Source organism: Macaca fascicularis, chromosome 17 (genome assembly GCF_037993035.2).
Source record: "Macaca fascicularis isolate 582-1 chromosome 17, T2T-MFA8v1.1".
Taxonomy (NCBI): Eukaryota; Metazoa; Chordata; class Mammalia; order Primates; family Cercopithecidae; genus Macaca; species Macaca fascicularis.
The window spans coordinates 17,063,737-17,091,442 of record NC_088391.1 but is presented as its reverse complement, the minus strand read 5'-3'; the positions used below and the strand labels follow the sequence as shown (position 1 = coordinate 17,091,442).

Sequence of the window (27,706 nt, the reverse complement as noted above, 5' to 3'; positions counted from 1 at the left end):
TCAGGAGGCTGAGGCAGGAGAATTGCTTGAACCCAGGAGGTGGAGGTTGTGGTGAGTCGAGACCATGCCATTGCACTCAAGCCTAGGTAACAGAGTGAGACTCCTTATTAAAATAAATAAGTAAATAAATAAATAAATTTTTTAAAAAAAGGCTTACTGCCCAAAGCAATTTACAGATTCAATACTATTTCTATTAAACTCCTAATGACATGCTTCACTGAACTAGAAAAACAACTATTTTAAAATGTATATGAAACCAAAAGAGAGCCTGAATAGCCAAGGCCATTCCAAGTTAAAAAAACAAAAAACAAAAAAAAAACAATGCTGGGAGAACCACATTATACTAGAGGACAACAACAACCAAAACAACATGGTACTGATACAGAGACAAGCATGTAGATCAATGGAACACAATAAGGAGTCCAGAAATAAGATCATACACCCATGACCATCTGATCTTCAACAAAGTCCCTGTGATTCTTATAAACATTAAAGCTTTTGTTTTATTGTCTGTTTGAATAGCTATTTTAAAGTAAAATTACATTACAATGAATTGAAAATATTTTTGTGCAATTTGATAAGTTTGGGCATACTATACACCTGTGAAAACCATCACTACACTCAGGCTTGTAAATATATTCATCATCACCAAAAGTTTGCTTATGCCCTTTTTAATTCCTACCTTCCTACCCCTTCATGCCCCAGCTCCAGCTCCAGGCAACCACATATCTACCTTCTATCATGACAAATAATTACATTTTCCAACTTCTATACAAATTGAATCACACAGTACGCATAGTTTCTTTTTGGTCTGATTCTACTTTCTCTTGAGTTAATATGTAATAGTGGAATGACTGGATCATATAAAACGTGTATGACAAACATTTTTGGAAACTACCAGGTGATACTCCAAAGTAGTTCTACTATTTTGCATTCCCACCAGAAATATGTGAGAGTTCCAGTTCCTTTTACCAACACTTTACATGGTCAGTCTTTCTAATTTAACTATTCTAATAGGTATGTAATGGAATCTCATTCTGGTTTTAATTTGCATTTCACTAATGCATGTTTGCCATGTGCTAATTTGACATTTGTGTATCTTTTATTTGTATAAATTTATTGTACAAGTGCAATTTTGTGACATCCATAGATTGTATAGGAATCAAGTTACAGCTTTTAGGGCATTCATCACCCCAATAACACACATTGTATCCATTAACTAATTTCTCATCATCTTCCCCCCATCTTCACCCTTCCAAGTGTCCATTATCTATCATTACACTCTCCATGTCCATGTGTACAAATTATTTAGCTCCCACATGAAGGAAAACATGCAATATTTGCCTTTATGCATCTGACTTGTTTCACTTAAGATAATGATCTTCAGTTTCATTCATGTTACTGCAAAAGACATGATTTCATTTTTATGGAATAAATAGTATTCCATTGTGTAGAAGTATTGCCTTTTCTTTATCCAATCATCTGTGGATGGACCCTCAGTTGATTCCATATATTTGATATTGTTGATAGGGTTGCAATAAACATACAAGTGTAAGCACCTTTTTAATATATTGATTTATTTTCCTTTGGGTAGATACACCATAGAGGGATGGCTGGATTCAATGATAACTTTATTTTTAGTTCTTTGAGAAATTTCCATATTGTTTCCCAAAGAGGGTGTAAGAATTAACATTCCAACAATAGTGTATTAGAGTCCCCTTTCCTCTGCATCTTTAGTGATCTGTTCAAATCTTTTGCCATATATTAGTTAGATTCATTTTCTAAATTAATATTATGGAGTTTTGAGAGTTTCTTATACATAATTTGAATACAAATTTTTTATCAGATATATAGGGTGAAATGTTTTCTCCAAGCATGTGAACTTTCCTTTCATTCTCTTAACAGTATTTTCAAAAGACTGAAGTCAAATTTATCTCTGTTTTTCTTTTCATGGGTTGTGTTTTTCGAGTCATTAAAGAAATATTATATTCACTGAAAGTCACAAAAATGTTCTAATACATTTTCTCTTACAAGTTTTATTAGTTTTTTTTTTTTTTTTTACATTAAGTGTAATGAAAAACAAAAAGTGTTCATGGTTAAAGGAATGGTTCTTTTTTTTTTTTCTATAGGTTACCAATTATTCCAATTCAATTTTCTGAAAAAATGATTCTTTCTCTACTGATTTGCCTTTGCATATTTGTAAAAAGGGCCACATTTTGTGAGTCTATCTCTGTTACTTTCTTTCTATTCTTTCGTTTTGTTCAATTCATCTATTTGTGTATCTTAGTGCAAACACCACACTGACTTGATTACTGTAGGTTTGAAATAAGTCATAAAATCAAAAAGAGTAAATCCCCAATTTCACTCATCCTTTTCAAAGTTGTTTTGGCTATTTTAAGTTATTTGCATTTCCACAGAATGTTTACATCAGCTTGGCAATTTCTATTTAAAAAAAAAAATATCTGCTGGGTTAATAATTGGGAATGTGCTGAATCTACAGATCAGTTTGGAGTTAATTGAAATATTTATAATATTTAGTCTCCAAACCAGGAACAAAATGTTATCTGTTAGTTTACTTAGGGTCTTCCTTATTTTCTCACCAATGCTTTATCATTTTAAGTTCACAGGTCTTCCACATCTTTTGTCAAGTTCTCCCTAAATATTTAATATTTTTGATGGAATTATAAATGGCATTGTTTTTATTTAAATTTCTGATTGTTTACTTTCTGTATTCTCATCTTGTATTCTGTAACCCTGTTAAATTCAAGGTTTAATTCTAGTATTAGATTAATTCTAGTAAGATTATATAGTATTTTATACATAGATAATTATGCTGTTTGCAAATAAAGATAATTTTACCTCTGTCTCTGTGATCTGGATGCTGTTTATATTTTCTTTTCTTCTGTCACAGGTTGATGTTGAATAGTGGAACAATATCGAGTAGAAGTGGTGAGCAGACATGTTGAATCTTCATGATCTTAGAAAAAAGCGTTCAGTCTTTCAACTTCAAGTTTGTTGTTTTCTTCCTTAAATGTTTGGTAGAATTCACCAGTGAAGTTATCTAGGCCTGCAATTGTCTTTGAGGGAAGGTTTCTAACTACAAATTCTCTTTATTTAATAAATAAAGGGTTATGCTGATTACCTATTTTTTCTTGAGTGAGATTTTGTAGTTTGCATCTTTCAAGGAAAGAAATTTGTCTATTTCACACAATTGTCAAATTTATTGTATTGTTTAAAATATTCCATTATTATCCTTCAAATATCTTTAGTGATATTACCTCTCTCATTCCTGAAACTGATAATTTGTGTCCTTTCTTATTTCCCTAACCAATCTACTAAGCCTTCAATCAATTTGTTAATTTTGCTAAAAAAACAATCGTTTGTTTTCATGAATTTTCAGTATGATGTTCCTGTTTTCTGTTTTGCTGATTTCCACCATAATATGTGTCATTGCCTTTCATCTACTTAATTTGACTTCAATTTGATCTTTATTTTTTAGTTTCTAAACTCTGAGTGTGTGTTTGTGTCTCATGTCTCTACATAACTTTTTGAACATATGGACTACAATTATAGTAACTGTTTAATGTCTTCTGCTAATTCTAACAATTGTGCCAGATCTGGATAAGTTTAGTTGGTTAATTTTTTTCCTCATTTTGCACCGTATTTTCCTGTTTCTTTTCAAGCTTGGTAATCTTTGGTTGCCAAACATTGTAAATTTTGCCTTGCCGGGTGCTGGATATTTTTGTACTTCTATAAATATTCTTGCACTTTGTTCTAAGATGTAGTTTGGTTATGGAAAGAGTTTAATTCACTGGGGTCTTGTTTTTAAGATTTATTAAGCAGAGTCAGATCTGTGTATAATCTGGAGTTAATTATTCCCTCCAACTTAGGCATGACTCTTCTTAGAACTATTCCCAATTTCCAGCGAATTATGAAGTCTCAAAATCTAGATGGTGGGAATAGGTGCTATTTAAGGCTTTATGTGAGAAACTGTTTACTCTAATTTTTCAGATGGTTCTTTCTCTGACCTTTATTAGTTTTCTCATATGCATGTGTTGATCAGTATTCTGCTGAATACTTAGGTGAACCCTCTACAGATCTCCAGAGTTCTCTGTCTCTCTATAGCTCTGTCCTCTCTGGTCCTCAGTACCATGAACTATATTTTCCTGGCCTCCTTCAATGCTCAGCTCCATCTTGTTTGCCAAGATTCACCTGGATTTCCCCTTACTGCACTACAGCCTAGGAAAAGACAGAAAGCTGGGGGCAATCACAGGGCTCATCTCACATTTCTTTTTATATCCAGAGAATCACTGTGATTCATTGTCTGATGCCCAGCATTTTGAAAACTGTTATTTTTTTTCCAGGTTCAAGCAATTCTTGTGTCTCAGCCACCTGAGCAGCTGGGAATTCAGGCGCATGCCACCATACCTGGTTAATTATTGTATTTTTAGTAGAGATGGGGTTTTGCCATGTTAGCCAGGCTGGTCTCAAACCCCTGACCTCAAGTGATCCGTCCACCTCATCCTCCCAAAGTGCTGGGATTATAGGTGTAAGCCACTGCTCCCAGCTCTGTTTTTTAAATTTATTTTTGTTTTTTAAAAATTGTTTTACTCAGAAGAGAAAATATGGTCCCTGTTATTCCATTTTGCAGAAGTGCAACATCCTCTGCCATGGAATTTAGCTACATTAACTCCATTCTATAATCTTAAGCTGCACCTTTACATAGGAGCAGCCAACTAGAAAATGCTAAATATAAGAGGAACCAGACTGGAAAATGTTGAAGACACTCACAAATCTATTATAGGTAGCAGAAAAAGAACCCAATATGAGCTATCTTACAGCCAGTATCATTGTTACACAATATGCACACATATTCAAACATATACCAATTAATTATCCAAAAATGGCAGCTGAATTTAATTTATTGAGATTTATTATTTTATATTCATCTGAACAGCTATTTATTTTCAATTATTGGAAAAACATTTCTTGAAGTTTCAAGTACTTTTTAGTTTGTTTTGTTTTGTTTTTTGTTATCAATTTGTTTTTTTATGAATAGGATTATTGCCTTTACTTCTGTGGGGTCTTTGTAAGGTCTTACACAACATCTGACAATACTCATTGATGAAATTTCTACAATATAATGAGAAAAGACTGGTGATTTTCTAGCCAACCTAGGTTCTGAAAAACTCTTGAAAAACTAGGCCATATGTGAATAAGACTGCTAGATGACTTTCACTTTTAGCAATAACGCAATTAACTAATGCATTTTCTAAACTTTTATGAAGTCTCACAAAAAGTTACAAAAATACAGAAAAGTCTGAAAGATAAAAGGTGTATTAGTCTATTTTTTTACTACTATGAAGAAATAACCAAGACTGGGTAATTTACAGAGAAAAAGAGGTTTAATAGACTCACAGTCCCCATGGCTAGGGAGGCCTCAAAATTTTCACAGAAGGTGAAGGAGTAGCAAAGGCACATCTTACATGGTGGCAGGCAAGAGAACATGTTTAGAGGAACTGCCCTTTATAAAACCATCAGATTTCATGAGACTTATTCACTACCATGAGAACAGGAGGGGAAAATCCACCCCTACGATTAAATTACCTCCCACTGGGTCTCTCCTAGGATACATGGGAATTGTGGGAGCTACAATTCAAGATGAGATTTGGGTGGGGACAAAGCCAAATCATATCATTCCATCCCCAGCCCCTCCCACATCTCATGTCATCACATTTCAAAACCAACCATGCCTTTCCAAGAGTCCCCCCTAGTGTTATCCCATTTCAGCATTTACTCAAAAGTCTGTATCCAAAGTCTCATCTGAGACGAGGCAAGTTCCTTCTGCCTATGAGCCTGTTAAATCAAAAGCAAGTTAGTTACTTCCTAGATACAATAGGAGTACAGGTATTGGGTAAATACAGCCATTCCAAATGGGAGAAATTGACTAAAACGAAGAGGCTGCAGGCCCCATGCAAGTCAAAAATCCAATGGGGCAGTCAAATCTTAAAACTCCAAAATTATCTCCTTTGACTCCATGTTTCACATCCAGGTCATGCTGATACAAGAGGTGGGCTCCCACAGCCTCGGATAGCTCTGTCCCTGTGGCTTTGCAGGGTACAGCCTCCCTCCTGGCTGCTTTCCTGGGCTGGCATTGTGTGTCTGTGGCTTTTTCAGGTGCACAGTTCAAGCTTTCAGTGGATCTACCATTCTGGGATCTGGAAGATGGTGGCTCTCTTCTCACAGCTCCACAAGGAAGTATCCCAATAGGGACTCTGTGTGGAGGCTCTCACCCTACATTTGCCTTCTGCAGTGCCCTAGCAGAGGTTCTCCATGAGGGCTCCACCCCTGCAGCACACCTCTGCCTGGACATCCAGCTGCTTCCATACATCCTCTGAAAACTAGGCAGAGGTTCCCAAAACTCAATTCTCGACTTCTGTGCACTCACAGGACCAACACCACATGGAAGCTATCAAGACTTTGTGATTTGCACTTTCTGAAGCAATGACCTGAGCTGTACCTTGGCCACTTTTAGCCATGACTGGAGCATGTGGGACACAGGGCACCAAGTCCCTAGGCTGCACACAGGAAGGAAGTCCTGAACCAGGCCCACAAAATCATTTTTTCCTCCCAGGTCCCTGAGCCTGTGATGTGAGGGGCTGCTGTGAAGTTCTCTCATATGCCCTGGAGACATTTTCCCCATTGTCTTGGGGATTACCCTTTGGTTCCTCGTTACTTATGCAAATTTCTGCAGTGGCTTGAATTTCTCCCCAGGAAATGGACTTTTTGTTCTACCACATCGTCAAGCTGCAAATTTTCCAAATTTTTATGCCCTGTTACTTCTTGAACACTTTGCTGCTTAGAAATTTCTTCCACCAGATACCCTAAATCATCTCTCCACAGATCTCTAGGGTGGGGGCAAAATGCAGCACATCTCTTTGCATAATAAGAGTGACCTTTACTCCAGTTTCCAACAAATTCCTCATCTCAATCTGAGACCACCTTAGCCTGGATTTTATTGTCCATATTACTATCAGCATTATGGTGAAAGCCATTCAACAAGTCTCTAGGAAGTTCCAAACTTTCCCACATCTTCCTGTCTTCTTCTGAGCCCTCCAAATTGTTCCAACCTCTGCCTGTTACCCAGTTCCAATGTTGCCTCCACATTTTCAGGTATCTTAATAACAGTACTCCACTCTACCAGTACCAATTTACTGTATTAGTCCATTTTTATACTGCTATGAAGAAATACCCAAGGCTGAGTAATTTATAAAGAAAAAGAGGTTTAATGGACTCACAGTTTCCATGGCTAAGGAGGCCTCACAATCATCACAGAAGGTGAAGGCGGAGCAAAGGCACATTTACATGGCAGCAAGCAAGACAGCATGTGCAGGGGAACTGCCCTTTATACAACCATCAGATCTCATGAGACTTATTCACTATCACAAGAACAACACAGGAAAACCTACCCCTATAATTTAATTACCTCCCATCAGGTCCTTCCCACAACACGTGGGGATTATAAGAGCTACAATTCAAGATGAGACTTGGGTGAGGACACAGGCAAACTGTATCAAAAGGTAACTCAGAGACTTCATAAAAGATGAAAAATTTTATATTACATTCTTCAAGTAATTAGTGGTTGACCATAATAACAATAAACTTGAGATTACAAGAAATATTCTATACGAATTTTTCAAGAATACTTAGAGAAACAGAATCTACAAACAAGTATGTAAATTAAGGATCCAGCTCAGTGGAAGAAATTTTAATAAGTGCATTTTTGAATAAATTTTTCCTGAAAAGTAATTTAAACTTAATTTGGTTAACTTTAGAAACTGTTCATTAGGCCATTTTTATTACAAAAAAAAAAAAAAAAACCCAGAATTTTTTTCTTAATACGGCAGAACAATACAACATTTGATTAAAATGTTAAGTCCCTAACTTATTTTGCTCTAACAGAGTTCAATTAAATTTTTCCTGAAGTTCATTAATATTGCCAATACTTGAGTTTCAGTCATTTGAACCAGGATATCTGTTTGCTTCTAATACAATAAAGCAATTACCTCTCACATCCTTTGCAATGATGACATCTATGTACACTCCTTGCAATGATGGCAAATGACCTGCCAGAAACATACAGTCCTATATAATCTCTGCAGACCCAAAGCTGCTCCTTTATTCATGATCTTAGCTCTGGTGTAAAGAGACCTTCAAAAAATTAACATAAAGAGGAAAATAAAATCAATGGATTTTCTTCTACTATTTCTCTAACTACATTTCTCTAACCAATTTTCTTGCCAAACATAGGAGCAGCATTAGAACAATTAATTTATAGAGTCTTGAAAGACTGAGGCAGAAATTAATAGTTTATACTACAATATTCATTGAATAAAGAATACCTTTAATTACTAGATCTTCAACTGGAGTATCTAGGTAGACACATTGGGATTCATCAAGGAAACAACTCGACCTAAGGAGAATGGAGAGAAGCAAGACAGGATGACCACTCACCCAAGACTATCACAAAGTCAGGGGAGGCTTCCTCAACATGGGAAAATGGTGAATGAGTAAGAGTCCCTGGGTACCCACAATTCTTCCATGGACCTTTGCAACCCTGAACTCAGGAGACGCCCAGTGAGCCCCCAACCAGGGGCCCCAGACCAACACAGAGAGCTATGTGGAGTGTGGGCAGAGCTGCTGCTCAGGCACATGCAGAGTCTCTGGAGCCTTGACTCCCTGGACATCCCAGAATTAGTGGCGGCAACTCTGGCTGTGGAGGAGGACAGGCTCTCTCACATGCCCCAGGAAAAGAACTAAATCCAGGGTCTTGAGCAGCAATGGACTGCAAGCCTCACCTCCACTGCATCTCACAGGCTAAGGCCCACCTGCCTGGGTCTCCAGCCACCAACCCTCTGGGTTCTCAGCAGGTAATAGCTCTGTACTTCCTTGGGATGAAGCTCCCAGAAAGAGAGGCTGACCAGCATTTTTGCTGTCTTGCAGCCCCCGCCTCCATAGCCCTCTGTCTCGAGTAGTGATTAGGGAGAGGTGTGGATCTCCATTGCAGTGTAGCCATCCCATGGAAAAGCAGTCAGGCTATTTTTTATGTGGCTCCCAAATGGCTCCTCCTTCTCCTCATGGGGCAAGACCTACTAAATTGGGACTCCAGCCACATCCAACCAAGGATCTTGGGCCAGTAGCAGCTCTGCACCTTCCTGGGACAGAGCTCTGAGAGTGAGAAGCCAGACGCCATTCTTGCTGTCTCACAACCCTTGCCACTATACCCTGTGAGTTCTGGGGAGTATGTGGTGAGTAGGCAGTGGCATGGCTCCCCAGCACAGTGCAGCCATCCCACAGAAAAGTGGACAGACTGTTTTCCATGTGGGTTTCTGTCCTTGCTTCTCTTCACTGGGTGGGACCTTCCAACTCCAGCACAATTCCCTTGCTCCCCCTTGAACATTTCAGTCAGAAGCAGCTCTGCATTTCTCTGAAAAGGAATTCCCAGAGAGAATCCACAACACCTCTGCCACTGCAGCTGCAATGGTACTGCCCTAACCACCCTTGGGTGAGAGAAGAAATAAAGAGCCTAATTGTTATTCTGGCACCACCAGTATATGGTAGCTCATTTGAAAAGGAGTCCAGTCTCTCTTCCCTGTGAGCCCTCACCTTCTCCCCTCACCAGGCAGGGTCCCTGCCTTGGTACCAAGAACTACCACCCCATCCCTGGCTGAACATTCCCACTGCTAGTGGCTCTGTGTCTCCCTAAGAGGCTCCCAGAGGCAAGTGACAGCATCCCTACTACGGCCACAACAATGGTCCTGCCCCTGCTGCCCTTGATCTAAGAAGAAACAAAGACTTTGAGGAGTTCACCTGAACTTCCAGAACACTACAGTCAGCATACAGAGAGAAGAACAGTCTCTTCTCCCTGTGAGCCCTCGTTCCCCCACTTTTCACCAAGCAGAGCCCACAACTTGGGTCAGTAGAGCAACTGCCCCACCCCTTGACTGACTATTCCCAGTAGCAGCAACTCCTTGTTTCTCTGAGGTGGAGCTCCCAGAGGCAACTGAAAGCCCCACTACAACTTCCACTGCAGTGGTACTGCCCTTGCTCTCAGACCAGAGAAGAAGCAAAGACCCTGAGTGCTTTACACACACATTCAGCAAGATGCAGCCACCCTAACGAGGAGAAGAAGCCTGTCTTTCCCAGGTCTCCCCGCTATACCGCCCCGCTGCCACTAGTCACCAGGCAAGGCTCTCCCAGTTTGGGCCTAGCAGAGATGCCCCATCCTGGACCAATCACACTGATTGATAGCGGCTCCATATCTCTCTGTGGTGGACCCCCAAGAGACAAGTGAAAGACCCTATGCCACAACTACTTCTAGGGTCCCTTCTCCTGCTGCTTCCAAGTTGGGGAGGGAACAGAAAGCCTGAGATCACCCCAGAGCTGTGGTGTGTAACCTGGGAGTATCAAGCTGAGATCTGAAGCCAGCACTCAAGTGAGAGATGAGCCCACACTTCAGGAGCATTGAGAGGGAGCATGACTGAAATCATGAGGAAATACAGAGAAGTCATATGACTGCAAGAGTCTACTGAATGGCCATTATGCTTAAGTGCCATCTACTGGATCATAGTCCAAAATATCAACACCAAAAATACTTTACAATATACCCCCTATGAAACCAAAGACAATAATTCATCTGCAAATAAACAGCCTGCACAAAGTCTCGGCCTTCTGAAACCATCTAGAAAAGAAGTTCACTGACTGTACTGAATTTATGCCACAGTTAAAGGAACACCAGCTCACACAGATGAGAAAAAAGTAGTGCAAAAACTCTCACAACTCAAAAAGCCAGAGTAACTTCTTTTCTCCAAATGACCACACTAGTTCCCCAGCAAGGGTGGTTCTAAGGCTGAAATGGCTGAAATGACAGAAACAGAATTCAGAATAAGGATAAAAACAAAGTTGATCAACATTCATGAGAACACAGAAAGCCAAAGAAACAAAACAAAACAAAAAAAAAAAAAAAAAAAAAAAAGACAAGCCATTAAGAAACAAACTGATTTGAGAGTGAGAGAGCAGAGCTATAAAACAAAGTAAAAGAATTACATAATGAAATTGCAAGCATTAACAGCAGAATAGACCAAGCTGAGGAAAGAATCTCAGAGCTTGAAGACTGACTCTCTGCAATAGCTCAGACAAAAAATGAAGAAAAAAGGATAAAAAAGAATAAACAAAACCTCTGAAAAATACGAGATTATGTAAAGAGACCAAACCTGTGATTCATTGGCATTCATGAAAGAGATGGGGAGAAAGTAGGCAACTTGGAAAATATTTTTCAGGATATCATCCATGAAAACTTTCCCAACCTTGCTAGACAGACCAATATTCAAATTCAGAAAATGCAGAGAACCCCTGGGAGAACCATCTCCAAGACACAATAATGAGATTTTACAAGGTCAAAATGAGAGAACAAAATGTTAAAGGAAGCTAGAGAGAAGGGACAGGCCATCTACAAAGGGAAGCCCCTGGGGCTAACAGCTGGCCTTTCAGGAGAAACACTACAAGCCAGAAAGAGATTCAGAGCTTATATTCAGCATTCTTAAAGAAAATAATTTCCAACCAGGAACTTTGTATCCTGCCAAACTGAGCTTCATAAGTGAAGGAGAAATAAGATCCTTTACAGACAAGCAAATGCTGAGCAAAAGCAAATGCTCACCAAACCTGCCTTACAAGAGGTCCTGAAAAGTGCACTAAATATGAAAAGAAAGGATGATTACCAGTCACTAAAAAAACACACATAAGTACACAGACCAATGACACCATAAAGCAATCACACAAACCAGTCAACCTCATAACAATATAATGATGGGATCAAATCTGTACATATCAATATTAACCTTGTATGTAAACAGGCTAAATGCCCCAATTAAAAGACCCAGTGGCATGCTGGATAAAGAAGCAAAACCCAATGGTATGATATCACCAAGAGACCAATCTTATATGCAGTGACACCTATAGCCTCAAAATAAAGGGATGGAGAAAAATCTACCAAGCAAATGGAAAACAGAAAAAGCAGGAATTAGTATCCTAATTTTAGATAAAATGGGCTTTAAACCAACAAAGATTTTTAAAAGATAAAGAAGAGCATTATACTGGGTGAGTGCAAAAGTAATTGCAGTTTTTGCATTGTTGGAAATTGCTGTTTGATATTGGGATATATTCCTAAATAAATGTGGTTATGTTACACATCATTTTAATGGGCATTTCTCGCCTTGTGGTTTTTTTGCTAATGATTTATTACTTGCTGTTTATTTTATGTTTATTTTAGGTTATGGAAATGATGTTAGACTAAAAGAAAATTTGAGCGATTTTTTAATTCAAGTTCATGAGTCATAAAGCAATGGAGACAACTTACAATATCAACACCATATTTGACCCAGGAACTGCTAACAAATGTACAGTTCAGTAGTGATTCAAGAAGTTTTTCAAAGGATATGGTAAATTGAGTGTGATCATCAAAGCTGATCCTCTCACACTACACAAGAAGTTGCTGAAGAACTCAATATCAACCATTCTATGATCGTTCAGCATTTGAAGCAAATTGGAAAGGTGAAAAAGCTCCATAAGTACCCAGTTATTGATGCCTCATGAGCCAAACAAAAATAAAAAAACTTGTCATTTTGAAATGTCATCTTCTCTTATTCTGCACAGCAACAATGAGCCATTTCTCAATTGGATTGTGACGTGTGACAAAAAGTGGATTTTATACAATAACCGGCAATGACCAGCTCAGTGGTTGGACCGATAAGAAGCTCCAAAGAACTTCCCAAAGCCAAGCTTGCACCAAAACGAGGTCATGGTCACTGTTTGGTGGTCTGCTGCCAGTCTGATCTACTACAGCTTTCTGAATCCCATTGAAACCATTATATGAGAAGTAAGCTCAGTAAATTGATGAGATGCACTGAAAACTCTATCGCCTGCAGCCAGCATTGGTCAACAGAAAGGGGCCGATTCTTCTCCATGACAACATCCGACTGCATGTTTTCCAACCATCACTTCGAAAGTTGAACAAACTGGGCTATGAAATTTGCTTCATCTCCCATATTGACCTTACCTTTCACCAACCAACTACCACGTCTTCAAGCATCCCGACAACTTTTTGCAGGGAAAATGCTTTCACAACAAGCAAGATGCAGAAAATGCTTTCCAAGAGTTTGTCAAATCCCAAAGCACAGATTTTTACACTACAGGAATAAACAAACTTATTTCTCATTGGCAAAAATGTGTTGATTATAATGGTTCCTATTTTGATTAGTAAAGATGTGTTTGAGCTTAGTTATACTGATCTAAAATTCACGGTCTGAAACCACAATGACCATTGCACCAATAATGGTAAAGGATTCAGTTCAAAAAGAATATCTAACTATCCTGAATATATACACACCCAACATAGCACCCAGATTAATAAAGCAAATTCTTAGAGATTTATGAAGAGACTTAGATTCCCACACAATAACAATGAGAGATTTCAACACCCCACTGACAGTATTAGACACATAATAGAAGCAGAAAATTAACAAACATTCAGTACCTGAACTGAACACACAACGGGACATAAAACAATCTTTTGCAAATGCAAAAGAACCAAACTCATACCAACCATGTTCTTGGACCACAGCACAATAAAAATAGAAATCAACACAAAGAAAATCACTCAAAACCATACAATTGTATGGAAACTAACTTGCTCTGGAATGATTTTTTGATGAATAATGAAATTAAGGCAGAAATCAAGAAATTATTTGAAACTAATGAGAGCAAAGATACAATACCCCAGAATCTCTGGGACACAGGTAAGGTAGTACTAACAGTGTAATTTACAGCACTAAATGCCCCCATCAAAAAGTTGGACAGATTCCAAGTTAACAACCTAACATCACAACTAGAAGAACTGTTGAAGCAAGAATAAACCAACCCCAAAGCTAGCAGAAGACAAGAACTAATCGAAATTACAGCTGAAGTGAAGGAAAGTGAGATGATGTGAAAAACCATACAAAACATCAATGAATGCAGGAATTGGTTCTTTAAAAAAAATAAGATATACAGATTGTTAGCTAGACTAATAAAAAAGAGAGAAGATCCAAATAACACGATTAGAGATAAAAAGGGGAACACTACCACTGACCCCACAGAAATAAAAAAAAAAGTATGAGAGACTACTTTGAACATCTCTATGCAGACACACTAGAAAATCTAGAAGAAATGGATCAATTCCTGGACACACACAACTTTCCAAAGCTGAATCAGGAAGAAATTGAATTCCTGAACAGACCAATAATGAGTTCTAAAGTTGAATCAGTAATAAAAAGTCTACAAACCAAAAAAGCCCAGGACCAGACAGATTCATGGCCAAAGTCTACCAGAAGTAAAAGAATAAATAACTAGTACCATTCCTACTGAAATTACACCAAAAATTGAGAAGGATTAATTCTTCACCAGCTCATTCTATGAGGCCAGCATCATCCTGATACACAACGATGAAAAAAAAAATTCAGATCAATATCCTCGATGAACATTGATGCATAAATCTTCAACAAAATACTAGCAAACCGAATCCAGCATCACATCAAAAGCTAATGCATCATGATCAAGTAGGCTTTCCTCCTGGGATACTAGGTTGCTTCAACATATGCAGATCATTAAATGTGATTTGTCACATAGACAAAATAAAAACAAAAACCACATAATTATTTCAATAGATGCAGAAAAGGCTTTCAATAAAATCCAACATTCCTTCATGTTAAAACCCCTCAACAAACTAGGCATTAAAGGAACATATTTTAAAAGTATAACAGCTATCTATGAAAAACTCACAGCCAATATCAAACTGAATGGGAAAAAGCTGGAAGAATTCCCTTGAAAACCGGCACAAGACAAGGATGAAAAGTCCAGTGCTATCAGGAACACATGGGCATACACATGAAGACTTTAAGAGTGTCTTAGTGAAGAGCCTGCCTTCTAGTCCTGTCCTGCTGTTTGCTGCATTTGTTTTATTTTTCAGTTTTCCCTGAATCTGGTCTTTGCTCCCATTACTATCCTTTGGATCCTTATGATTTGCTTTCTAGACTATGGCAAATTTCCCAATTGGACTTCCTACTTAGAGTGTCTCTTGCTCTTATTTCATTTGTAAAAATTCAATTCATTTTTATTTCTAAAACCCTGCTCTGATAACGTCACTCCATTGCTCAGTGACTTTGAACACTTTCACTTAACTATAGAAGAAGGTCTACACTTCTATTCAGACATTTAAAATGCCCTTGGAAAATTAATACTAACTTAACATCATTCTAAGAGTTGACAAATACTGTACATGCTGACATAAATTGTATTACTCCCCATTTCCCAGATGAGCTTGGTATAATATTTCCGACGTTTCTTTCCTCTTTATGTTGAAGACTCCTCTCAAGTCTCACATCATCCCAGGTACCCATGTGGATGTGCCCAAAGCACCTCATCCTCTTCTGATCTCACAGAGTGCTTTGGTGAAACCTCTCTTTTGTCACGTATTTTAGCTAATCTCGTCTCTCTCCAGAATTAGTTTGTTCAGCAAACATGAAGCTGTATTATCATGTCATCTTTCCTACAAAATTTTAGACTTTAGATAAAATGCCACATTTTCTTCTCATCCTTGTATCCGCAAGGCTCCTAACGTTTCATATGGATTACATTTAATGAATGACTGAAATAGATTTATTTAAAATTTTTTGAAAGGCCTTTCAAATATTTCTCCTGAATCAGAATTGTAGTGTTTCCAATTGTGACTCCATCCAATTTCTCTCCATTTGTAATAATCATTCGTAGACAATAAGGCTGTAAACAACACATTTAGAGGGGGAAAAAAATGGTCTCAGAATCTTTTCAAGCTGTTGTCATCTGGACACATCTGGTGGTGGTTATTAGTCACAGGAAAATGCCTAAGAGTTTACAAGTTGTATTTTAGTCAGTTCTCCTTCAAAGTCTCTCCATGTTAGCCAACCATGATTAGCCCCTGACTGTACCAGCCCACTCCATGTACACACACATCGCTTCCTACTTCAAATCTTCCTGCTCATTCTTTATACTGGTGAAGTGAGAAACTGTAATCAATTCCAGATTGAACACACTTCTGAGAACTCCAGAACTGTATTTTCCCTTCACATGGATATAGTGCTTTAAATTCACACCAGATTTTTTTGTTTTGTTAAGGATTATTTGGCTCTTAATAATGTGTTGTTAATTGTTATTGCATTTCGCAAAATGATAGCCCCATTATGAAACTGATCTCCTGGTGCAGATCCAACTACAAATACAAGTTACTGATAACTCATCAACTTGTAGAGCTTTACTCTTCAAATACTGCAATTAATACCTATTCTTAAGCATAATAATAGATTATTGTCATATATATGCACAGAGTACACCAAAGTGCTTGGACACAGAATTCAGACTTATTCCAAATTTATTGTGGTATGTTATTTCTCTCAATTTTATAAGTCACGACATATAGGAGATAAAGAAAATAATTTAAATGTTATGTTCTCACATCATCTAATTGGATATGACACATTACTTTTTTTAGCCGCATTTCTCAGCTTTTATATTAATGTATTTATTAGGATCCATTAGCTGGCAAACAACAGAAAATCAACCCATAACAAATGGAGCAAAACAACAAAATTATTAGTTTATATACAAGTAAATACACTCAAATAGCTGACAGATGTCAAGGAAGAGCTGCACACTAGGAATTTAGGAATTGGGACTGGGGACTGGGGACTTTCTCTCTTTGTAGTTAGATTTTTGTTTTGTTTTGTCTCTGCGTGTTCCTAGGGTGTGGAACATGGCTACTGATAATCTCAGTCCACAAATCCTAGATGAAAACATTGTTTTATATGTCAATGCCAAAAAAGGGAGTGCAATTGATCTTCCAACAGTTACGTGTTCACTCTTCGGACCAGTCATTCTGGGCAAGAGAATGTGGTGATAAGAAAGCACATAACTTACCAAGACCTAGATCTCTCACATAAAACAGCTACTGCAGTGCACAACAATCTGTAACATGTTGAGGACTTCTGTGTTAATGTCATCAGAGGCAGTGCATGATAATATAGGGGAGTAATTAGGAGAGTCCCATGTTTCATGGGGATAGTGAGGTTTGGATGAGCAACAGGGGACCTTAGTAGTGTGATACTATTTTAACACATATGGTTAGGTAAAACTGAGTTCTTAGGTATCAAGTGGGTTGATAATAGTTCAGATATTCTCTCAAGAGGTGAAATGTAGCTGCCACCTCATCTGTCACCGTAGATGTGTTCCCCTCCTATGCAGCAATAGCCTCTTCACCTAACGTTCCTTGTATCTGCCTACCCTGCTTTTTTAAACAGTTTTCCTTGATCCAGGGAAGGAAATGTAAGTCATAAAAGCTTTTATTTTAATTTCTTACTCTCTTATCTTTTTTTTCTTTGTTTGGGCTGGGACAGAGTCTCACTCTATCACCCAGACTGGAGTACTGTGGCATAATCTCGGCTCTCTGCAACTGCAACCTCCCAGGGTTCAAGTGATTCTCCCAGGGTTCAAGTGAGCCTCCTGAGTGGCTGGGACTAAAGGCACATGTCACCAAGTATTTTTGCACAGACAGAGTTTCACCATGTTGCCTAGTCTAGTCTTGAATTCCTGGGCTCAAATTATCCTCCTACCTAGGCTTCCCAAAGTGCTGAGATTACAGGCGTGAGCCACTGCACCCAATCATATTCTCGTATCTTTTAAAGCAAAATTTATTCTCTTAGAACACAGCATTCCTGAAATTACAAGTAGCGTATGAAGTAATGAAAATACAAGTAGCATACATCAATTATGAAAAATCATCAAGTCCTTGTTTAGCCATTTTTATAGCTGAGTATCCTTTATTTATGCCTGGGTGATCTAAAAAAACTCATTGTTATAAATTTCTTTTATTTTTCCAGCTCTAAAGTGTTTTAATGGAGTATATAATTCAAAGGAGAATTATCCCTCCTAATTTAGAAAGTACTTGGAATTTATTTTTAGCAATGGTCATCCAAAACATAAGATTTAACTTCTTATCCAAAGACAAATTTCTGAAAAACTACTACATCTATATTAAGTCATAAACTGAGGGATATATGAGCCGTTACCTGCTTAGTAGAATACTACTGTTTCTTGCTATAATCCGAATGTTTGTGTCCTTCTAAAATTCATATATTGAAATCCAATCCCCAATGTGATAGTATTAAGAGGTGGGACATTTCGAAGGTGAGTAAATCATAGGGAAGGGGCCCTCATAAATAGGATTAGTGCCTCTGTAAACTCTTGGGATCTTTATAACCAATCAAATGGATATATCAAATAAGTTTTTGAACACAAGATTTTACAATTCAAATAAGAAAATTTAACTAGAATAGCTATAATCTGTTCATGTATTGCCACACTGATACTTTTTGGAATTATAAAATTAATTAGATTAGAAGAAAAATTAGAAGAAAGAAGAGATATGCATGCCCTGAAGAACTTCAGTAGCTGGAGGTTAGTAAGAAGAAGAGCATCTAGGACAAGAGATTGAGACAGAGAAGCAAAAGAGATGGGTAAAAAAACAAGGTTGTAGTTTCAAGGGAAGCAAATGTTTCCAGAACAGAGTGATCAAATGATGACAGAAGTACATCCACTGACTATTCCAATGTAGATGTCATTATGGGCCTTGGCAAGGGAAGTATTGGGAGCAGAATCCAAGAGTAGATTAACAAGTAAATAAAAGTCAGACAATTTCGGTAGTGTAAATTTTGAGACATCTGCCTTTGAAGGGAACAGAACATGGGAAGTACTTAGAGAGGGTTAAGGAATCATGAGAGGTGTTTTCTTAAAGAAAAACATATGAATATTTTTATTGAAATAATTTATTAAAATATATAAATTATAAGTATTACATGAAGCAAGATACTTCATGTTATAAACTGTTCAGGAAAATTTTCTGGGTGGTAGACAGAGTAAAAATATATCTAAAATACCTTATTAAAATGTTCCACACATCCAGATGAGACAAATATGGACTCAATATTTTGTTTCCATAATCTTTTCTTCATTAACACTCTCATGATTTTTTTTTACTATAATTTATCACCTGGATTACTACATGCTATGGTTTGAATGTGCCTTCTCCAAAATTCAGGTGTTGCCAATGTGAAAGTATTGAGAAGTGGGGACTGTAAGAGTTGATTAGGCCTGGAGGGCTCCTTCCTCAGGAATGAGATTAAAGATCTTATAAAAGAAAGAGACTTTACACAGTGTTCAGCTAGCTTGCTCTTCCACCTTCCACCATGTGAGGACACAGCAACAAGGCACCTTGGAAGCAGAGAGCAGCTCTCACCAGACTGAATTTGTTGGCACCTTGATCTTGAACTTTGCAGACTCCAACATGGTGAGAAAATAATTTTCTGCTCTTTATGAACTACTAACTTTCAGGCATTTTGTTATCACAGCACAAATTGACTAAGACACTACATTACTGTCTAATTGCCTCCAGCCTCTTGCTTCTCTGTTATCAATAATTTTTTCAAAATCACAAATATGATGTCTGTTATTTAAAGTTTTCACTTTATCTTCTCAGGATAAAGGGTGAACTCCTTCCTCCAGCTCTTTATAATCAGCCTCAATCTCCTAAATATCTTCTCTCACTTCATTAATCATGCACCATTTTTTGAAACTACAATAATGTATTCAATATATCCTGACTCTTTCCTTCATACTTTTGCATATTCTTAGAATACACATTTGCTTAAAATGTTCTTTACAACAATCTTCAAACTCAAACCACACTCCTAAATACATACACCCTCACACATAAAATCCCCTTTTATAACTAGTTATAGTCATCTTTCAACCCTCAACTTAGATTTCACTTCCTCTGATAAGTTGCCTTATTGCATAAATTTGTTTGAGAGGCTGTCTTCATAAAGTTCATTTTACCCATCATAGCACTTATCCCACTATATCATGTCATTTATTTTCTTATCAGAATTGAAAGAAACTAAAAGTCTTTGTAGTAGTCCACGAACCTTGTAGCTGCAGAATATACTGCAATGGCTGGCAATTGTGCTTAACATAAGATATAGCAAAATACCTGGAAGAAACTTGGAAAGAGTGTTGAAGAGAGAAAGGAAGGATTTACAATTTATAGAAGTTTCCCAAGTGAACACCAGTTCTAATATGCTTACCTATTTGAGAACTACGGTCTGGATGAACATCTATTCCTGGGAAGCAAAAGGAAAACAGTACTTCATGATTTTGTTTATGAGGCTGAAATCATACCTAATTAAAATAACATTTTGTTTTTCTTAACATAACATATACTAAGAATTGCAGATGTCAAATTCTGGCACATTTGCAATAAACTTACTAAACAGAAACTTAAAATTCATTACTTGAATCAGATAGGAGATTGAAAGAAAATAAAAAATAACATTAATGATAACCATATTTTCTTCAATATAAACTGCACGGTTTTGTTAAAAACAAAAACAAAAGAAAACAAAAAACGTTATTCCATATGGTTTGGCTAATCCAGTTGGAATTGTCACTGAAAGTTTTGAAGTGGTATATTTTTACCGTTAAAACATAGGAAAAAAAAAAAGTCTACAGCCCGGGGCGGTGGCTCACGCCTGTAATCCCAGCACTTTGGGAGGCCGAGGCGGGTAGATCAGGAGGTCAGGAGATTGAGACCATCCTGGCTAACACGGTGAAACCCCTTCTCTACTAAAAATACAAAAAATTAGCCGGGCGTGATGGCCGGCGCCTGTAGTCCCGGCTACTCAGGAGACTGAGGCAGGAGAATGACGTGAACCCGGGAGGCGGAGCTTGCAGTGAGCCGAGATTGTGCCACTGCACTCCAGCCTGGGCGATGGAGCAAGACTCTGTCTCAGAAGAAGAAAAAAAAAAAAATTAAATTAAATTAAAAGTCTACAGGCTTCAACCATTAAATAATACAGGAAAAAACTAGAGAAATTCTTTTGCACAGTTTTATGTATACATTTTCAAAACTGATTTGGCTTTAAAAATCTGCGTTCTATTAATGTCTGCTTAGTAATGTTTTCCTTCTCCAGTCACCTATCTATACCTTCTTCTATTCTTTTCAAACTAATAGTAGGCAACAGAACCATCTGCCTGATATAAATACATTCAGAAGTTACTCCTGAAATTCAGATTACATTGTAAGAGCAAGGGAAAACAAGGAGTACATTTGAGTTCTCATTCTCATTTGTTTATAGGTCATAAACTTACAGAACTTGATTACTTGATTGTCATTTTCAGAATTATTTGTCATAATGCTATGCTTACTAAATTGTTGGTTTTTGAGAGGCCATACCATCTCTTTACAGAAAAACAGAATAAAACCACAGTAAAATATTTAGAATTTTTAATGCTTTTTGGATAATACAATTCTACGGCTACAATTTTTAAAATGAAGCAAATTGAATTTTATTTTCTCTTGCCTTTCCACTTTTGAAATGCGTCAATGATTTCATGTGTAATCCACCTCTCACCTTGAGGCCACCTCATTTATTTACCCACCTCTGTCCTTGTCTCACTCCCCTTCCATATCTAAGCCTTCCTGAATCTTAACCCACACTCACATCGCATACTCAGATCTAAGCCTATTGATAAGCCAAGCTCAGACATAAACGAGAAGTGAATTGAGGGATATCGTGTTTGATACTCTTTAAAACAGCTGTGTCATAATGAGTCACGTCGAAATCACAGAACTCTGAACTGCCACCACGATGAGATTGCGTTATTCCACAAATGACAACAAATGAAGCTTTCCTCCAAGAATGTAATTGAATATAAAAAAAAATAGTAACCATATGGAAAATAGGTTTCTCATTACTGGAAGGACATTAAGGATATTAAAATTATTAAAATTAAATTCATAAAATAATTTTCCTAAAACAATTTCCTCTGGCTAGATATGTATTTTTGAAATATTTGTTTTGGATATGTGATTTGCTTTTATTTCTCCTTTTATATGTTTGATATTTATTTTTTAACATTATTTTATTTATGGTCAGGCTTATTTGAGACAGACAAGATCTTCATTTGGAATATTTAGGCAAACACAAGCACTTTTAAACTAAGTTATTCAAACACCCTGGTTTTTTTAAATACTATTTTTCTGATCAAAATTATACTAAATCTTTATCTGTGACACTTGATGAAGTAAAATGGATAATTGGAATAATTATATTAAAAAATCAAGACTAAATCCAGTTTTCTGTTTCATTGGTACTAAAAGACAAGAAGAAAGAGTGAAAAACCAAAAGCAGAAGAAAGTATGTTAGAAAATAGTGCATTGATCTCCCTCTAACTATTGTGTAAGTTCTGTAAAGTGTTTTCTAACCATGATTTTTTTTCAGTATGCAAGGACAACATTTTTCAGTTATCTGAAAAAATAACCATATTGCTTTTGAACATCCACAAATTAAATGAACCATGATCAAAAGAGCCATTCCATTCTGAGATCTTTGCTTTGGGATCAAGACAATCTAAACGTTAGTTGATACCATCTGTACAGGGTTATAGATTAACCACTTTCAAGTTTCAGAGGATATGAAGTAGTATACTTCAGCCAAACCTTGAGAAGCTGTGAAAGACTATATCAATAGCCATCGATATTTTCATAATACACAGATGAGAAAAACAAACAAAAAGTGAAAAGTCTAGAAACTACATCAAGAAAGCCAATACCAATTGAGGAAGTGTCTGGCTTTAATACAGAATAAAGAAAAAGAACCTGCTAAGAGTTTACAATGCAATGGCACATCATAAGTTACTGCAGTATAAATAATGCATGTCTACCATATGCCATTTCTGAAGAAAAACAGATTTTTTTTTTGTAATAATCTGTCTCAGTCTGTTTTTTGTAACTATAACAGAAGACTACAGGCTGAGTAATTTATAATGAAAAAAATGTATTGCTTCACAGTTCTGGAAGCTGGCAAGTTCAATAAAAAGGTGTTGGCATTTTGCAAACACTTTCTCACTGTATCATCTCATGGTACAAGGGCAAAGATAGGGAAGAGAGAAAGCCAAAAGAGATTGAACTCCCCTTTTTTATAACAAACCCACTCTTGCAATAATGGCCTTGATCCATTCATTCTGGCTTCGTGACATAATTGATTCTCATTAGGCCCTACCTCTTAACACTGTTGCATTAGGGATTAAGTTTCCAATGCATGCTTTTTGGGGACATATTCAAACTATACATAGTCTTTAATTGTAGCTATAAAAGTGGAAGCAGCAAAATAATCTTTATTAATAGAAAGCAAGTTCATCTATTGGAATGGGGTTAAGAGTCATCGAGTATCACCTAAAAGGCATTGGGCAGACAGTGAGAAAACAGTAATGGATATTTAGAAGAATCACAGAGACAATGGCAAAGAAAGCTGCCAATTTCTTGAGACAGCTAAAAACTTAGAAGCTGTAAGTCTTATTTTCCCACACTGTGACCTCTTGCATTATAGTTGTCAGCCATTTAAATTCTACATATAATTTAGGTATATCAGTAATATTTTAGAGTTAATATTCATTTATATCAACCAACATATTTACTTTTTTTTTTTTTTTTTTGAGATGGAGTCTTGCTCTATCACCCAGGCAGGAGTGCAGTGGCGTGATCTCTGCTCACTGCAACCTCTGCCTCCCAGGTTCAAGTGATTCTCCTGTCTTGGCCTCCCAAATAGCTGGGACTACAAGTGTGTGCCACCATGCCCAACTAATTTTTGTATTTTCAGTAGAGATAGGGTTTTACCATGTTGGCCAGGCTGATCTCGAACTCCTGACCTCAGGTGATCTGCCTGCCTCAGCCTTTCAAAGTGCTGGGATTACAGGAATTTACTCTCATTTTGTTCTTTATTCTCTCCTGCTCTTCTGTGTTTTGAACTTTTTTCTTTTTTTTGCCTAAAAAATCCCTTCATTTATTTTCTTTAGTTCAAGCTGAATGCTGATAAACTCTCTTCATTTTTGTTTGTCTGAAACTGCTTTATTTCACCTGCAGTTTTGAAAGATAACTTGACAGTATATTAAATTATAATGTGGTCATTATTTTCTTTCAACACCTAGCAATGTCATTATATTATCTTCTGGTTTTCAGTGTTTCTCTTGAGAAAATAATAATTTTTGTTTCTTTAATAGAAATACAGCTTGTCTTCAGACTGTTTTTAAGATTTTTCTCTGTCTTTGGTTTTCATTGATTTAATCACTTTATATCCAGGTGTGGTTATCTTTTTTAAATACTCTGGGTTTCCTGAGCTTTGGATATAAAGGTTGATATCTTTCAATGGTTTGGAGAAATTCTTGGATGTAAACTCCTCAGTATTATTTATGGTTTATTCTCTTTTTTTTTCCTGGCACATCAGTAAGATGTATGTTACATTATTCTAGTATTAGATGTATACATAGAAGATGTATGTTACATTATTCTAACACTAGAACGATGTAATGTCTGATACTTTAACTCTGCCCTGTGGTTTCCGCGCTTTTTACTCTCTGTGCTTCTATTCAGTTATGTTCTTTATTTTTCACTTTTTCACTTTACTAATCTTGTCTTCTCATGCACCCAGTGGTTACAGGACCAACAATTTCCTACGTCTGCTGTGTAGTAACATACCAACACACTGAGACAGCAGAGTTTACAGCAAAGAAAGAGTTTAAGTATCCAAGGGCACCTAAGCAAGGAATGGGAGGAGACCCTCAACTCCATGTCCCTGAGGAGATCTGGGCTCGGATTTTTAAGGGGATTGTGTAGGGTGAGGGGCTGGAAAATTGGGGTCACTGATTGATCAGGGTAAAGGGGATAAAATCTTCAGCATGTGGAAACTGCATTCTTTGGTGAGTCAGCTTTTCATGGAATCCTTCAGACCAGCTTATTTCAATAGTTTCGCTGGTATGCAGAACCTGAAAGAATATCTGAAATGGAAAACTTTACATTTCACAATGTTCAAGTTGTTGTCTATAGGGCAGTTAAGATGATCTATAACCTTGTAACAAGGTTTTCATGCTTCTGGGACAGTAGGAAAACAACTATGAGGAAGTGGGTCCAAGAGCAAGCTGACCTAATAATTAATGGTGAGTGTGCTTGGCTTATTTTCATTTATCTGCCTTTCTTCCTCCCTCAGTTTATAAAGTTTACAGAGGCAATTTCACAATCTACTGATAAACAAGTAAATAAACTCATCTATTTACTTGATAATTTTAGATTTTTTTACTTGCGGATTATCAATTTGATTCATTCCATCAATAAACATCTAATGATATTTTTATACTCTCATTTATTTTGTACAACTTTTTCTCCATTTTCTTGAAGAAATTTCAAACATATTTCTTAAATATATTTAAACATTTATTTCAAAGTCATTGACTGCTAACTATAACATTTCTATTACCTGTGTCTTTACTGTTGTAAATTTTTTGTTTATTTTTTTATTTATTGTTTATTTTTTTCCCACTGGTAATCACATTTTTGTAACTATCTGATTATTATAGATATTTGATCACAGGACAAACACTGTATATTAAAAACAAAAAAACAATCAAAGACTCCTATGATGTTATATTCCACCAGAGGATTTCTCTTTTTCTTTGTTAGGCAATAATTTGAGTTGCTGATTCTATCAATTAAATCCAAGGATAAACTATCTCCAGATTGGCTTAGAGATTTAGTTTGGATCTATCTACTCCCAAGTCAGCACTGTTGTTCTAGCATATACCTCCTTTGTTTTAGAAAAAGAAATTAGCAAGTATCTATCTTATCAGTCTCTAAATTCTGCAGAAGATTAAGCTCTGAATATCGGATTTCCAGCTCAGCTTTCCAACTTCTTACCAATATGGCTTCAAAATCTGGCAAATATTTTGAGGAGGAAATTGGCAGTGAGATTCAGGCTGTCCTCCTCTCCTGTAAGGCTGGCTTCCTAAACTATGTAAAATCGCCAGAGATTTCATTCTGCTTTTTTAGAAGGCTAATCCCAACTCCCTCGCATTCCACAGAGCCCCAGATTCAACAAATGACCCTTGGGTAATATCAGCCTGAAGTTTCCAAAGTCTTATTCTAGTTTAACATGACCACTAAAATTGCTACTTTAGCTTCCTCTCCTCCCCACAGAAGCTGTCTGTCAGGACTAAGCTCAACCATTAGCTTACCCACTAAATCAGCAAATAACCCCTGGGGTGGGGGTGGGGTGGGTGGGGTTGAAAACCCGTTAGAGCACAGCTAGTTCTTCACTCTCTGGCACATTATTTCATCCCGTGCTCATTCTTTATAAAGTTCTCTGTGGAAAATGATTTATGTAATTTATTTAGGGTTTTGTGTGTGTGTGTGTGTTTTAATAGAAATATTGCTCTGATATCAGCTGTTTCATCTTACCAAGAAGTGGAAATTATCTTTCTGAATTGTTTAAGCTTTGAAATTTTTTGACCCCGACTCTTGTGATTTGTATTATCAAACCAAGCTAATAAAAATTTATAATTTTTAGTGTTCTGAATATTTAATTACATTTTATGAAATATGCCGCATCAGCCTTCAAGATCCGTATCCATCCTCCTTTTAAGGGTTCCTCCACATGCCCTCTGCTGTTGGTAATCCCTTTCCAGTTTAGAACATGTATTTATCCTGGAAACAGTTCCAATGCTTTTGTGATATTCTCATTAGCTCGTAACAGCCAGGAGGAGGGACTAAGTTTATTGTGTAATTTGGATGATTAAGATAGCAGAAATAAAAGAAAATGTCAGAGTTTGAGAGTTAACAGTGCTAGAAAAGCAGATTAAAGCCTCTGTGGAATTGATAAAAAGCTAAGAGCTAAACGAGAAACCAGATAAAGAGGTCTCACTGGCATAGAAAAATAAGATTCACAAGAGTAAGCAAGTGGAAAAACAGAAACCTTGATTTTAATTATTTTGTTTGGATTAGGTAATTTATATTTTATTAAATCTTTTTTAGATGATACACAAACAATCTAGAAATAGTAAATAAAATGTAGGCTGGAAATAAGTTTGATTGTTTGAAATAGGGACTAAAAAGCAGAATACTAAACACCAAACAATACCAAAGTTTTTACCATGGAATAATGCAGAACAAAGCCTATAGGACATGGAAATACTGATCATTTGTTTGTGCAATATAATATGCATGGAAAAGATTATAAAGTGATTAAGCAATTGATTATTGACTTTCATATGTAGCCTCTGACATCAATTGTGATAAAATAAAAAACTATTGTTGAGTCCAAAGCACTTTCATTAATTGGGTCCACTGCCTTTCCATATGCCTGATTCTATCATGGGTGATTGGTCACAGACAATAATTAACATGTGTTGGAAAAACACTTGGGAGGAAACAAGTAAAAATGGAAACCATTTCTTTGTTGCCAGAAAGGAGAGTCCCAATCCAGACTCCAAGAGTGTGTTCTTGGATCTCGTGCAGGAAAGAATTTGAGGTGAGTCACAGAGCACAGTGAAAGAATCTAGTTTCATCACAGTGTGATGAAATGGAAAGAAGATAATTTCATCAAGAAACAAGGTTTAAATATTTGAATCAAGGTGTTAGAGGAACCCCTGCTTATCAGGTCTCTGTTTTAATAAAACTTGACCAGAGTGACTCCATCCTGAA

General features: G+C 36.8%; 1 long non-coding RNA gene across 1 annotated transcript; it reads right to left on the bottom strand.

Annotated features, from left to right (window-relative positions):
• Window positions 1-4,776: 4,776 nt before the first annotated feature.
• LOC135967988 (uncharacterized) lies at window positions 4,777-21,187 on the bottom strand. The gene is made up of 5 exons (XR_010582404.1): window positions 21,164-21,187; window positions 20,265-20,300; window positions 8,403-8,473; window positions 8,067-8,211; window positions 4,777-7,798 (listed from the first exon to the last, which is right to left on the bottom strand). It is a non-coding gene; the product is annotated as an uncharacterized lncRNA (long non-coding RNA).
• Window positions 21,188-27,706: the final 6,519 nt, after the last annotated feature.